Source organism: Dermacentor variabilis, chromosome 2 (assembly GCF_050947875.1).
Source record: "Dermacentor variabilis isolate Ectoservices chromosome 2, ASM5094787v1, whole genome shotgun sequence".
Lineage (NCBI taxonomy): Eukaryota > Metazoa > Arthropoda > Arachnida > Ixodida > Ixodidae > Dermacentor > Dermacentor variabilis.
Window position 1 is genome coordinate 197,758,202 of NC_134569.1, and position 14,550 is coordinate 197,772,751.

The 14,550-nt window shown below is 46.3% G+C and overlaps 1 protein-coding gene and 2 pseudogenes across 1 annotated transcript in view; all 3 read left to right on the forward strand.

Annotated features, from left to right (window-relative positions):
- The window catches only part of LOC142571138 (juvenile hormone acid O-methyltransferase-like), a 177,296-nt gene that overhangs the window by 109,902 nt on the left and 52,844 nt on the right, over positions 1-14,550 (forward strand). The gene's annotated exons all lie outside the window — the stretch shown is intronic.
- Positions 13,868-14,049, forward strand: LOC142573427 (U2 spliceosomal RNA; annotated as a pseudogene).
- On the forward strand, positions 14,114-14,290 carry LOC142573449 (U2 spliceosomal RNA; annotated as a pseudogene).

Sequence of the window (14,550 nt, forward strand, 5' to 3'; positions counted from 1 at the left end):
CATCTCGGTAGCGTTTCCGTTAGCAGATGCTGATGCTGCGATAGAATCCGGCAAAGGTGAAAACTCAGGGGGCTCACCACGTAGGCGACGGCTGCTGCGTTGGTGAACAGGAGTCAATTCGATGGGTACAAGTCGCCGTGAGTCCGGGCTCCTTTCTCTGACTCGAGAAGGACTTGAAATCATACCCAGCAGCTCCACCAGATCTGTAACGCACAGTCGAATGACGCTACTTTAATAACTTTACGTTGGGTGAACTTGTGCCCGACAAACAACTAAGCGAGAGCCTCGCTAAAACGTTCTGTCTCTTTCGCCGCAGTCCCGCACTTATACTTCTTCCCTCGTGTCCCGCGCTCATAGCACGTTGCTCCGATTGCGTGTACCTTGCGAGCCCGTGTTGCACGCTGCACTGCCGCTATCTTTCGCAGGTAGCAGTAGACAGCTGGACGGACGCAGGAAGCGGCTGGCGCGCGTAATTTGAAATCATCTTGTGTCAATATTTAAAAAAAACAGTTTGAACAAAGCCAGGCACAACTCCCCTAGAATATGATGTTTGTATCTCAGAAAACATAGTTTCACGCGGGTAAAATGTTCCAATTTCCTGCCAAACATTTTTTGTTCCATCTGTTTTTACTGTTATGATTTGGTCGTTCGGGAAGGATGGATGATGAAAAAGGAATAACAGATCCAAAGCAATCGTTACGTAATGAAGGTCCAAAATACACTACCCTTCATGACCGTTCATGTTGCACAGGAATATTAAAGGACAGGATCGAGTGGGAAAGATAGATACGATGTGAATGAAAGGTTTATCGCTGACCGTATGCTGGGGTTAAATTACAGATTCCTCATTCTTTACCTCTGAGACTTCAGAAATCCGGTACCACCTAATTACCTTCAATATGGTGCAGCAGCCGTGGTTTGCGTTGACAATTCCGTATGTTACTGCTTGCAATGATACCCAGGCTCTGTTTCGCACATACTAAAGTATTTAGAGCTTTTACTGTGATTAATGTGATACTACACGCAGTTTCTGGTAGTATGTCCATGCCGATCTAACCACTTTTACGCCACTTGGGTCACGCGGTCCTTGATGGTCAATAGGTAGAGCATCGGGCTCCTTTGCTGACGGAACCGGGTCCGAAACCAACCATCGGACAAACATGCGCCCGTGCATATGTGTCAGTGTGTATGTGCTGCTCTTCAATGAGCCTCTATTACGCCAACTTGGGTCAGTGGGTATGTGCAGCTCGGTATGCGTCATTGTTTCATGAAAGTATTTTGCGCCAACCGTGACCGCTGCACATGTGTGACTGCATAGGTACCGCTCTTGATAATATTATCATAACATATAAAACATCATATTACCAGTTACGCACTCATCACAAGATGAGTGCGTGAGAGTAATGATAAGATCATTTCTATCTATCTATCTATCTATCTATCTATCTATCTATCTATCTATCTATCTATCTAAACGCTTATGCTAGCTCCGTGGCCCAACTTATCTACCAACTTGGGTCACTATAGGTATGTTATCGGGGTACTCATCCAGCCGTGGTCGCTCCATCGTCATTCTAGTTCGTGATATATGAACTCTCATCATATCGTCGTTGTCACGCCTTCAATGCCGACCTATTGAGCTGACTGTTTAATACCTTGGCCACTCCGCATGTGTTCGTTTTCGTGATGCAACTGTGGTAGTGCGCTGTGCTCATTCAAACTTTACCACCTGGCTCGGCATACAGCCGTCATGCATTCGTTGTTGCGCCGCCGTTGCAACGCCGTCATTTTTGGTCCATTGTCGTCAATTCATCTTCATCTTCGTCATCTGGCTCTCGTCATGGTGTCGTCGTCACATCATCGTCGTAACTGTGTCGTCGTTTTACAGTTGTCATAAATTTGTTATACCGGTGTTGTGATCCATTTGCGGGCATCTCGCCGTCCTCATTCAATCTACGTTTCCCCACTATCGTCATCACAAAGTCGTCGTGGCACTATTGTCGTCATGCCGTCGTCATCTCACTGTTATTTTCCCACCGTCATAACTTAATTAACGCCTTCCCATTATTGTCATATTGCTTTCGTCGCTGCATCAACGTCGATATATTTTCATCATTCAATGGCAACCGTCATTCAGGCGTTACAATGAAACCGTTGTCATATAGTCGTCATGCATTCGTTTTAATGTCGCATCGTGATGCCATCGAGGTCGCACATCGGCACGTCATCGTCATCAACCACGCTACGTAATACAGCCGTCATGCAATTGGTGTCATACGCTGAACTTCATGCCATTGTCCTCATACTCGTGTCATGCCATCGTTGTTATACAGTCGTCGTCATGCATTAGTTGTCATCCCATCGTTGTTAGCCGTCAACGACGTCAATGTTTCTTTGTCATTCAATTGATGTGCTGTCGTAACTCAATGGCGCTAGTGCCACTGTTTCTACCATCGTTGTCATAACGTCATCGTAAGACAGGCGCTGCCATGCATCCGTTGGCAGATCGTCGTCGTCATGCCGTTGTCTTCATCCCATCGTCGTCACTCCAGCTACGTAATCCGATTCTCGTCATGCCATTATCATCATTCCATTATCATCATGCTGGCTTCATGTACAGTCATCGTCACGCCATCGTGGAAATCACATTGTGCTCACACCTATGTCATGCCATCGTCGTCATTGCGTCGTCCAGATACAGTAGTCGTGATGCATTCGTTTCATATCGTCGTCGTAATGCTATCGCGGTCGTTCCACCCTGATCATTCTAAACACGACATTCTAGTCTCTTCACGCCGCTCTCGTCGTGACAGTCCTCGCCAATTCTTCATTGTCACGCTAACGTTTTACTATCATCACTTCAGTAACGTCATCCCATTCTCGTTGTACCGGCTTTGTCCATCCATGGTCGTCATTCCTGGTTTATCATTCTATCGTAATCACGGTCTCGTCATTGAATCGTGATTAAGCCGCTGATGTGATGCCACAGTCGTCATTGCACCACTGTCATACAGTTTCTATCATACATTCATTGCGATTGTCCCCGCAGGGGCGTCTGCGTCAGCAGGCGTTTGGTGTGTTGCGACACAACGTACCCGAGCACACGAGGGTTGGAACCTCCCGCGTGTAGCCGTGCGCGGCTTAGCCGTGTCCGGGGAAAGGGGGATCCTGGAGGTTGAGCCGATGCCGGGTGTTAGGACCTTTAAGGCCCCCCGGCGGAGGCAACACACCTCTTTGGCCTTTGCTTCACGTAGACGGCACCCCCGGACTGACCCACCCGGGGGAAATCGGTAGTTGCCTTTTCCTGTCTCTCGCTCTCCCCCCAACCTTCGTCTTTCTCTTACTTTCCATCTTTCCTGTCTTCTCCTATCTTCCTCTCACTTCCAATTTTCCAGGCAGCAAGGGTTAACCTTGTGTGAATAACCAACCTAGGTTATCTCATATTTGGTTATAGTGACAACGTACAGCTGGCGTTTGCAGGACCTGTTCTTACAGTCCCTGTAGTGTCCCCTTGTAGGACTCCCCGGTGGGTGGCTGGCGTTATTGCCGAAAATTCAATCCTTTTATGGCAACCTATTTCCCTCCGCTTCCTGATCGCCCTCAGAAAAGAGGGCGCACCGATGATGTATTCCAGTTTTTTGGTCGGCAAAAAGAATCCTTCCCTCGTTTTCACGTGATCCACTCTGAAAAACCAGCTAAACCAGTGCGAACTATCTCACCATTCCTTGTTTCTAAGACATTGACTGAAGTCTTTGGTCCAGGTTATAAGGCGTCGAGGATGGCAAGCGGTGATCTCCTTTTGGAGCTCCGCGATCAGAAAGAATATGAGAAATTGACAAAACTAGTGTCGTTTGGGGAAACCCAAGTAATTGCAACCCCGCACCGTACGATGAACACCAGCCGCGGTGTTGTCTCGGACGATGACTTGCTGGAACTCACTGAGTATGAACTCTTGGAGGGCTTCAGTGACCAGAATGTTATCAATGTTAAAAGAATTAAGATCAGGCGGGACAGCAAAGAAATCAAGACCAAACACCTTATACTCACATTCGGCTCAAGTATTCTGCCCGAGTCTGTAGAGGCCGGGTACATCAAGCTCCGTGTTAGGCGATATGTGCCAAATCCTCTTAGATGCTTTAAGTGCCAAAGGTTCGGCGACAGTTCGCAAAGCTGCCGAGGCCGTCAAACCTGTGCGAAGTGCAGTGCCCACGAACATACTTCTGAAGCTTGCGAGAACACTCTCCATTGTGCAAACTGTGAAGGGGAGCACGCCGCATACTCGCGGTCGTGCCCGTCCTGGAAAAAAGAGAAAGAAATTGTGACAATTAAAGTCAAACAAAACATATCTTTCAAGGAGGCACGCAGGCGGGTATCTTACCTGTCCAAAAGCACATTTGCCGATGTGGCGCGTCAGGGGGCAGCGCCACAACGGTCTCCGGCGGCTGTCCGACCCACACCCAGTGAGGCGGCAGCGACGCCATCCGCCCCCCCGGCGGATGCAGCTAGCGCTGCTACGCCAACCCAGCCGACGGGGCCGTCTACCTCTGGGCAGGTGACCCCGAAGGCCTCGTCCAACGTGCCGAGGCCTTCACGCCAAACAAAGCGCTTGGAAGAGCGCGTGTTCAGCGCCTCGCAAGAGGCGATGGACACAACCACCAGCAACACGGCGCCAATAGCGCCTAAGGAGCGGCGAGGCCCTCTCGATCGCTCCAAAAGAGATAAAACTCCCGTCACGGCGCCTTCAAAGCGCCTGTGAACTAATCCGTTTCTTAAACACACAGCACCAAACTTATTTATCAAAATGGAAACACAAATACTACAGTGGAATATACGAGGACTTCTACACAACCTCGACGACATTAGAGAAATAATACACAAACATAATCCGAAGCTGCTGTGTGTTCAAGAGACACACCTTAAACCTACCAATAGAAATTTTCTTCGAAACTACACCATCTTCCGCAAAGACCGTGAGGAGGCTAATGCATCCGGCGGTGTAGCAATAATAGCCGACAGGGCGGTAGCTTGCCGACCCGTCGCCCTTAACACGCCCCTTGAGGCAGTGTCGGTTCAGGCCATTCTTTTTAACAAAATAGTAACAGTGTGTTCCATTTATATACCTCCGAACTGGCGTCTCGAAAAAACAGACTTTTATAAGCTCATTGACCAGCTCCCCGAGCACTATATACTCGTGGGAGATTTTAACGCTCATAACACTATGTGGGGAGACTCGCGATGCGACGCGAGAGGTCGACTCATTGAAAATTTCCTTTTAACCACCAATGCGTGTCTCTTTAATAAGAAAGAAGCAACGTATTATAATATTCATCATAACTCGTACTCATCAATAGACCTGGCGATCGGATCCGCTTCCATCTTTCCTGACTTAGAATGGCATGTAATTAAAAACCCATTCGGAAGTGATCACTTCCCAGTAACGCTGAACTTCGTAAACAAACATGACTTGCATCCACACTTCCCTCGCGGGAAACTGGCCTCTGCTGGCTGGGAACGTTTTAGAGAATCCACCCACATATCACTGGATTTTATAGATAATTTTACTATAGATCATGCTGTTTCATACTTTACCACTTTTATCATTGACGCCGCTCAAAAGTTCATTCCTCAAACAAGATGCACTTCATCCAAAAGACGGGTCCCCTGGTGGAATGACGATTGTAGAGAGGCGAGGAAGCGACAAAATAAAGCTTGGAGCAAACTACGCGAAAGTCCGACAGCAGAAAATCTAATAGAATTTAAACAGGTTAAATCGCAGGGAAGAAGGATGCAACGACTGGCAAAGAGGGCAAGCTGGCAGAGGTTTCTATCGGGTATAAATTCATATACTCAAGAATCTAAAGTATGGGATGGGCTGAAAAGGCTTAAGGGGCAAGCAATTCATCCGTTGCCCCTAGTAAACGGCGAAGCAAACCGCTTGGAAGACCAAGCTTACGCCCTTGGCGAACACTTCCAATATGTTTCCAGTTCTAAACATTACTCCAAGGCGTTCCTAAAACACAAACAAGTAGCAGAACACAAGGCTATCGACCGCAAATGCAGACATAACGAACGCTTTAGCGCGCCTTTTAACATCGCCGAGTTAAGAGCCTCCCTGACTGCATGTCGGAGCTCCGCACCTGGACCGGACAGGATCATGTACGACATGAATAAACACCTTCCCAGTAGTACTCAAATTACTCTGCTAGCACTTTTTAATGCAATATGGGCTGCGGGGTACCTCCCTACCACATGGAAAGAAGCGTTGGTCGTTCCGATTCTTAAACAGGGCAAAGACCCCACATTAGTAACAAGTTATCGCCCAATTGCCCTCACAAGTTGTATATGCAAACTTTTTGAAAAAAATGATAAACCGTCGACTTTTACACTTCCTTGAAATAAATAAATTTCTTGATCCGTATCAGTGTGGTTATAGAGTAGGACGATCTACAACCGACCATCTAGTGCGCATGGAAGCAAACATTCGCGACGCCTTCGTGCATAAACAGTCCTTCTTATCCGTGTTTCTCGACATGGAAAAGGCGTACGATACAACTTGGCGCTATGGCATCCTGCGTGACCTATCGACGCTGGGGATCCGCGGCACTATGTTAAACATTATAGAAAGCTACCTGCAAAACCGTACATTCCGAGTGAAAATAGGTAATGCGCTGTCGCGTGTATTCATACGGGAAACTGGGGTACCCCAGGGAGGCGTACTGAGCTGCACGCTCTTTGTAGTTAAAATGAACACGCTTCGTAAAACATTACCCCCATCTATTTTTTATTCCGTCTACGTAGACGACATACAAGTAGGTTTCAAATCCTGCAACCTAACAGTCTGTGAGAGGCAGGTACAACAGTGCTTAAACAAAGTCTCCAAGTGGGCAGACGAAAACGGGTTCAAAGTGAACCCCAACAAAAGTTCTTGCATTCTTTTCACCAGGAAAAAAGGGCTTGCTGCAGATCCCACTGTTGAAATATATGGGCAACGAATACCCGTAAACAAGGAACACAAATTCCTAGGCGTTATACTTGACTCCAGGCTTACATTCATCCCACACATAAAATATATTAAAGCAAAATGTCTTAAAACAATGAACTTACTTAAAATCCTATCCCACACAACATGGGGTAGCGACAGAAAGTGTTTATTAAATCTTTATAGGAGCCTAGTTCGATCACGACTGGACTATGGTGCCGTGGTTTATCACTCCGCCGCACCGAGCGCGCTAAATATGTTAGACCCTGTTCATCATCTGGGTATCCGCCTCGCCACTGGAGCATTTAGAACAAGCCCCGTCGAAAGTCTATATGCAGAGTCAGACGATTGGTCACTACATTTTCAGAGAACATACATCAGCTTCACCTACTTTCTTAAAGTGCGCTCTAACAAGGAACATCCGTGTTTCACGACAGTAAACGACTTAACATGCGAAACAATTTTCCGTAACAGACCCTCCATGAGACTTCCTTTATCGCTGCGTGTAAGAGAACTTAGCGAAGAAATGGATGTCCCAATATTCGAACATCGCCTAATGGCTCCTGCTAATCTATTACCGCCCTGGGAGTGGCAGGTGATAGATTGTGACACATCCTTTGTAGAGGTCTCGAAGCACGCTCCTGAGCTTGAAATTGCCATGCATTTCCGAGAGCTTCAATCGAAGTACTCCTGCTACGAATTTTACACAGATGCGTCCAAATCCCATGCTGGCGTATCCTACGCTGCTGTTGGTCACTCTCTTTCTGAATCTGACGTTTTGAATCCCCTAACAAGTATTTTCACTGCGGAAGCCTACGCAGTGTTGTCTGCAGTAAAACATATAAAGACACTGAAACTTGACAAAGCCATCATATTCACAGACTCGTTAAGTCTTGTAAAAGCACTCATTTCGTTACAAAAGCATACAAATCCTGTCTTCAATAAAATCTACACACACTTATGTAACATCTACTCATCACACAGACATGTAGTAATATGCTGGGTTCCAGGCCATAGAGGAATCGAGGGAAATGTGCTTGCTGATGAGATGGCCAAATCAATGGCATCGCAGGGTACTCGTTCTGCTGCAGTCCCTGCCACAGACATGAAGCTTTTCCTCAGAAACAAACTGCGAAGCCACTGGCAACGCTTGTGGGACGCAGAAACGAGTAATAAGCTTCACGTAATTAAGCCTAAGTTAGGTTTCTGGCACCCAACAACGAAAACACGAAGAACAGACATCCTGTTCACTAGACTAAGAATAGGACACACGTTCGGCACTCATAACTTTCTCCTTACCGGTAACGAGCCTCGAACCTGTGGTAGATGCGGTGACAGGCCGTCGGTCCTACACGTCTTCCTGGAGTGCCGGGAAGCCGAAAGAGACAGGAGGAAACATTTTCCTTTTGCATACAGCCATCACGTCCCTCTGCATCCGGTCATGTTTCTTGGTATAGAACCGATGTTTAAGACCAAAGCAGTCCTCGCTTACTTGAAAGATGTTGTGCTACTCATAACAAGCCCAATTATTACGTAGTGCATCCTCTTTCCAGAGGATACATCTACGATAGTGTTCTTTGCATAGCACATGCCTCTAGGTCCTTGGCTTTCAAGGGCTCTGGTGAGGCAGATGTGCTCCAGACATTTTAGCATCTCACGTATTTTATATATTGCATCATTTTTTTTCAATGCCTTCCAATGTTCATAGTACACTTCAATAGTCACTCCCATAATTTTATTACTCCTACATTTTATGGAATTTGGATCATCTCTTTTAGGCCCCTTTACAGCCACGGCACATTAATATCACAGAACCCATCTGTCCACTGCGAACTCATTAACATTAGCATGGCGCTCTTTGGCCACACCTGGCCCTTGCGCCATTAAACATCAAACATCATCATCATCATTGCGATTGCGCCATTATCATGCCAATGTCGTCATTCAAGCTTCGTCGTCCGGCTGTCACCCCACCTTCGTCGTCATACCGTCGTTGTCACCCCATCGTCGTCTTACACTGCCCGTGATACCATTCCTCATGTCGCGCTGTCGTCATTGTACCATCTCCATTGCTTAGGTATCTATCTTATTGTCATCATGCCATCGTAATCCTACCATCTTTGTCGTTCCACCACACCATTCCATCTTTGTCACCATCGTAGCCACTTTGTCGACGTCGTCTAATTGTTTTCTGCCGCCAAATCATTACCGATTTCTGCAAGCAAGCGCTATGGAAAAGTGGTACGATACCGGGGTAGGTCGCACATAGTCGAAGCAAAGGATGGCTCGGAATGACCTCCACAGTTGTCAAAATTAGACGTGACTTTTGAAAGCCGTGTGTCGACAAATTGATCGAATACTAATGCCATTGTTGTGGACAGTCATCGTAAGATGAGTTCAACCGAACTAAGTGACCGTGGCAGGTGAGGCTCGTTAATGCTGCCTAAACAGTTAAATTAATCACAATCAGGTATGCACTTAGTGCGTGGTTGGCTATGATGCTAGTCTGCGCGACTACCACGGTCATATTTTTCCTTGCTGACCTCGTAGGGTCTCAGTCTGCTGCTTCCTGTGGTTTTACGTCAATATATCCGTTCAGTTCATCGCAGAGGTTTCTGGAATCATAACCATGGTGAGTTGGCGTGAGACACCACCAAATTGCGTGCCACCCTGCGGCTTACAAATCAGAAGTTCTTTGACACTCTTGCGTTTTGCCGGTCTTGACGTTATTAGGTCCAATCGCCAAGGGTGCCTGCAAGAGTCAATAAATATTTAGAGAAGTGTTCTGGCGCGTTCGTCAGTTTTCGAACGCAACAGGTGTTTCAAGCGCCTACAAAGCAAGCTCCCGTGCGTAAAGTGGCGCGAACATAATGTCAGAATTGCTCATTCGTTGCATGCTTGCGCCTTTCTGCATTTCTTTAAATAATACTATCGATTCAGGTGGCTGGTACGCATTTCTAACATACGAAATGGCGCGAAATAAACAAGGACTGCAATGCACTTTACTACACAAGCACCTGTTTTGCTAGTAATGTACGCTCAATCCATTTTCAAGAAGGCTCGAATAACTAGACGCTCAGGTAGTTTTGTCATCATTTATTTGGCATTATTGCAATTACTCGAAATAAGTATTTCTTAAATGTTGACGCCTTTGTGCGCATAAAGAAGTGTTAACGTTGTTTCAAGGTGCGAGATACTGCTAATGAAGGGTAGCTTATACTGGCACATGCAGCTTGAAGCCACGACAATCCAAGCAAGCGCCATGACAAGCTACTTGTGTGTTGTCATAGTGTAGGCCTTGATCACACAAAATTGAACATGAATACATTGAAGACCGCAGAGGTGACGCTGGACATTTTTCTGGCATAAGATCAAGGGTTGCGAAAATGTACCATCTATTCGCTCCTCATGAAGGCGGATGTCTGCGTGTTAAGCCAATAGTCTACGCTCCTGGTGTCGGGCAATGATGTAGTTTCTGTTTCGTCCTGATACCAGAAGTCGGCGGGAGACCTACGCACAAGGGAGTTTTGCGATAAAAAGGAAAGTAGTTTCGCCTAAAAAGCGAAGCAGTGATCTTACAACAACATAAAATGTGGCAGCTGCTGCTCACTATCGCAATGATTGGCCGGCCGCATGCTCTGCAAAACATCTATGAATGATTACACTGGGCCATAGAGATGAAACTCAATAGAGACGAAGTTTGTGACACCTGGACTTGAAGAGGAACCGTGTGATAAAAAACCGGCCTATGAGTACGATACAAATAAAACTATGATGGGCTCAGGAGCCTTCAGTTAATGACTATGCTAATCAACTACACTACATTTATTGTAGCCCCTCAGATGTGCTTGCGACCCTAGCCGTACAAGCCAATAGTATAGAAGCAGTGCTTAAGGTGAGTAGTCACTCGAAAGTCTTTATCTAGATATTACGTATGAGTCTTAATAACAATAGTAAAAAATAAAGCGCGAACTTTGCTGCTGGGTTTAAATGAAGACCTTCGGCCTCAAGCGGGCCCACCAGGAACCTCCATGTTTCGCCATGAAGTAGTTCAACGTTCATTCTAATGCCGGCTTTCTGCCAGAGACTTAGACGTGAATACAGTTTTAGTTAATGAGCGGCTGACTTGATCCAGAATGTTGAAAACATTGGCCTACGCATTTCATGATTTTTGCTAGAATAAAGGTGACTTTTAGCTGCAAACTACTCAGCATGCTTGTACACGTTACAGAAACAAATAATCAATTACACTTATCTCCTTTCAACATGTCATTGATTGCAGCTACCAAGTACTACTGCATGAAAATAACTGAACATTTACTATGATGTAAACCATTACTTTTACGCTAATAATCATGGAACATTTATTATCGCACGAACATAGTAAATAGAATGGGCTGGCCTGGTTTTTTTCAGTACATCATCTGCAGTCTTTCACACGCGTATCTTCAACGACAATTGCGTTTCAAAATTATTGACGGTCATATCTACCACGTTTTATTGTGACGTCATCAAGCATCTCAGCTCAAGACTCTTTTTATGTGCGCGCTGGAGAGACATATGAACGCCTTGTAAAAAGATTGCGGGTGGAGTGAGGCAACAAAGGTCGGGAAGAATTCAATGAGAATGGAAAAGGCAAAGTCGAAGCATAACATCAGTGTTCTGGCATAGTGGGGCTCATTCCGCACAAAGACTAACATAGGGAATTTAACGCAAATGCGAAGCCGTTGCATGTGTAAAATCCGGTGCCGACAATGCACACCACCATGCCTTGACGAACAAACAAGTACTGAGTGGAGGGTTGTTTGCCTGAACGTACGGATCTGAGAGGATCGTGCGTGGCGCGGCCCTGAAGGTTCTACGGGAATTCGCGCCAAATTTAGGTGCTCAAACTGCATCGCCAAGTTGTCTTATCTATAAGGTAACGTAGGCGCCATGATGAAGAGGAGATATAGATTTATAAATGATAACCATAGTATTACGACCACCGCGATGTGACAGCGACATGAGGACAGTTAAATGAAGAGTGTGACAAAGCTGGCGTGACAACGGGTTGATAATAACGAGATGACAAAGCTGGACTGACGACGATGGCAGGGAACGATGGGATATGGATGATGGCATCAAAGCAGATGCATGATAGCGACTGTTTGCTGTCGATGTAATAACTATGACGACGGCGGCCTAATTGCAATTTACTGACAACAGCGTGATTACGTTAATGATTAACAAGAAATTGTGTCGGTGGATCGAGGGAAACGGTACGAAGACAATGAAAAGACGACAACGGTATGCCGTTACTGTAGTAATAACGACGATAAAACAACAACGTTACAATGGTACGACGACAGTGGTACGGCGACGACTGTGTGACAGCGGTGGCTGATGACGGCGGCATGATGAGAGTGAGATATCGTAGTTAGGATAACGACGATACATTACTGCGACAGGATCATGTCGGATTTATGCCGACAAATGCATAAAAGCTGTATGACGACAATGGCGTGACGGCATGAAGACAATACGAATGCGGCTTGTATATGAGTGCAATGACGTGACGATGATGTCATGACGTGAGTCGGCTGAAATAGATGGGAGTGACGACAGTGATGTGATCACGACAGCATCACGACCAGGAACACACACCTACTTGCCGAAGCTATTAGACAAGTTAAGCTACTGGGCTGAAGTAGATGTGACAACGACGTCACGATGGAAGTCAGATCAGGAAGCTGGAATGAAGAAAATTAAGCGACCACGGCGGCATTACGAAGGTGGTATGAAAACGAATGTATGACCATTGTTTAACGATGCTGGCGTGGTGAAGACACTATTACGAAAGTCAGGCGACAAAAATGCAGTAATGATCATGCAATGACACCGACGGCATCACGACCAGGTGTACATACCTAGTGCCTCGATCTATCACACAACTTGACCCACTGCAACAGGTTAGAGGGCGTGACGACGACGGCATGACGAGATTCAAATCATGTAAATGTTATGAAGATGATGAAACGACGACGACGACGGCATCATGAGACGGACAAATACATAGCGACCCAAGTAGGCAGACAACTTGGGGTACTGGGTCGGCGTGAGAGGCTAGATAAATAAGCTCAGAACGGCTGCCGTAGGCAAAGAATGCTAATCCTATGAAAGTATGAACGTCCTGCAGTATGTATTGTCTGCGAAATGAATGGCATTCTAGAGCGCTATAATTACGAGTTCCTGTGCCACGTTAGACTGAACACATGACCCAAGGAGCGGCGTAGGCTTCAGTCACTTGTCGTGACGCTACCAATAGTATACGGGATGTAGATATCACAAAATGGTGTTCATGTTGTTGGGTGTTTGTATCCAGTGAGACCAGGGAAGAGGTGTCATGGAGAACATACAACTTAGTGTCAATACGGAACACGACGGTACTTACCTAGCAGCCTAAGTACTTTTGCTATCTCCAGTTCTTACTTTCCGATTCAGCCGATTTAGCAGCGTTGCAAGGGCTAGAGTTCGTGAAGGCACTGTGGTTAACAAAAACGAAAATCACCATGTAGCTCGGTAAGACGCGCTACTTGACAACTGGCGCATAGTGGTTTTTCGAAAGGTTTAGTATAACGACACGCATAAGAAACCCTGAGCCATTCCACTCTGAGAAGGCGGATGACCAGCGCAGCTGCTTAGCATACGACACGGAGGTGGCATAATGTTGAACTCATTTCGCCTGATTTTTATGTACATTCGCGTGCAAGACGGGACCGCCAAACTTAGGAGCCGAAGGAAACTAGTCACGCCTGAGGTTTCAACGGGAACGCCACTGCGGGAGAGAGGAAGGAGATACGCAAGGGCTTGGAACGCCCACAAAGAGAGGACGGCGCGAACGTGAACATGGCCGACGCGGGTCAAAGTGTAGTATCGGTTCTTATCAACTCAATATGTGTTACGGGTTGTAATTGTACCCAATCAGATTAAATATTAAACTTTTGCAAGTTGGCGGAGTGTTTGAAGCCTGCTTCACCTCTGCGCGGGTCGCGCGATATTGCACTATCTTCGGGATCGGCGCACGGAAGAACATGAGAGGAGATTCACAAGCGCTTGGAACACAGACAAAGAGAGGGTGGTGCGAACGTAGGCATGGCCGACGTGAGTCAAAGTGTAGTATCTCCTCATCTGCTTAATATCTGATACAGGTTGTATTTGGACCCAAGATAGTAAACTTATTTTTGCAAGTTGGCGGAGTCCTTGAAGCCTCCTTCCCCTGCACCGCGTGTGGGCCCGGGTTTGCACTATCTTCGGCACTGGACCACTGTTTTTGGACTATAGATATCGATACGCTGAAAACTAGCCATTCACCGATTCGCTGTAAAATAATCCAACATGCATACACGGATGATTACTTTTCTGTGACAGCTGTTTATGCTAGTTTTGAAAAGGTTCTCAATTTTTCCTTCACCTTGCAGCAAGGAATAGTTGAACGTATCCAACGTGTTCATGTCAATACTAAAATATAACGGGCGCACACAAGGCCTTGTGATACAAACCCAGCCATATCATAAGAAGCCAACACTGAC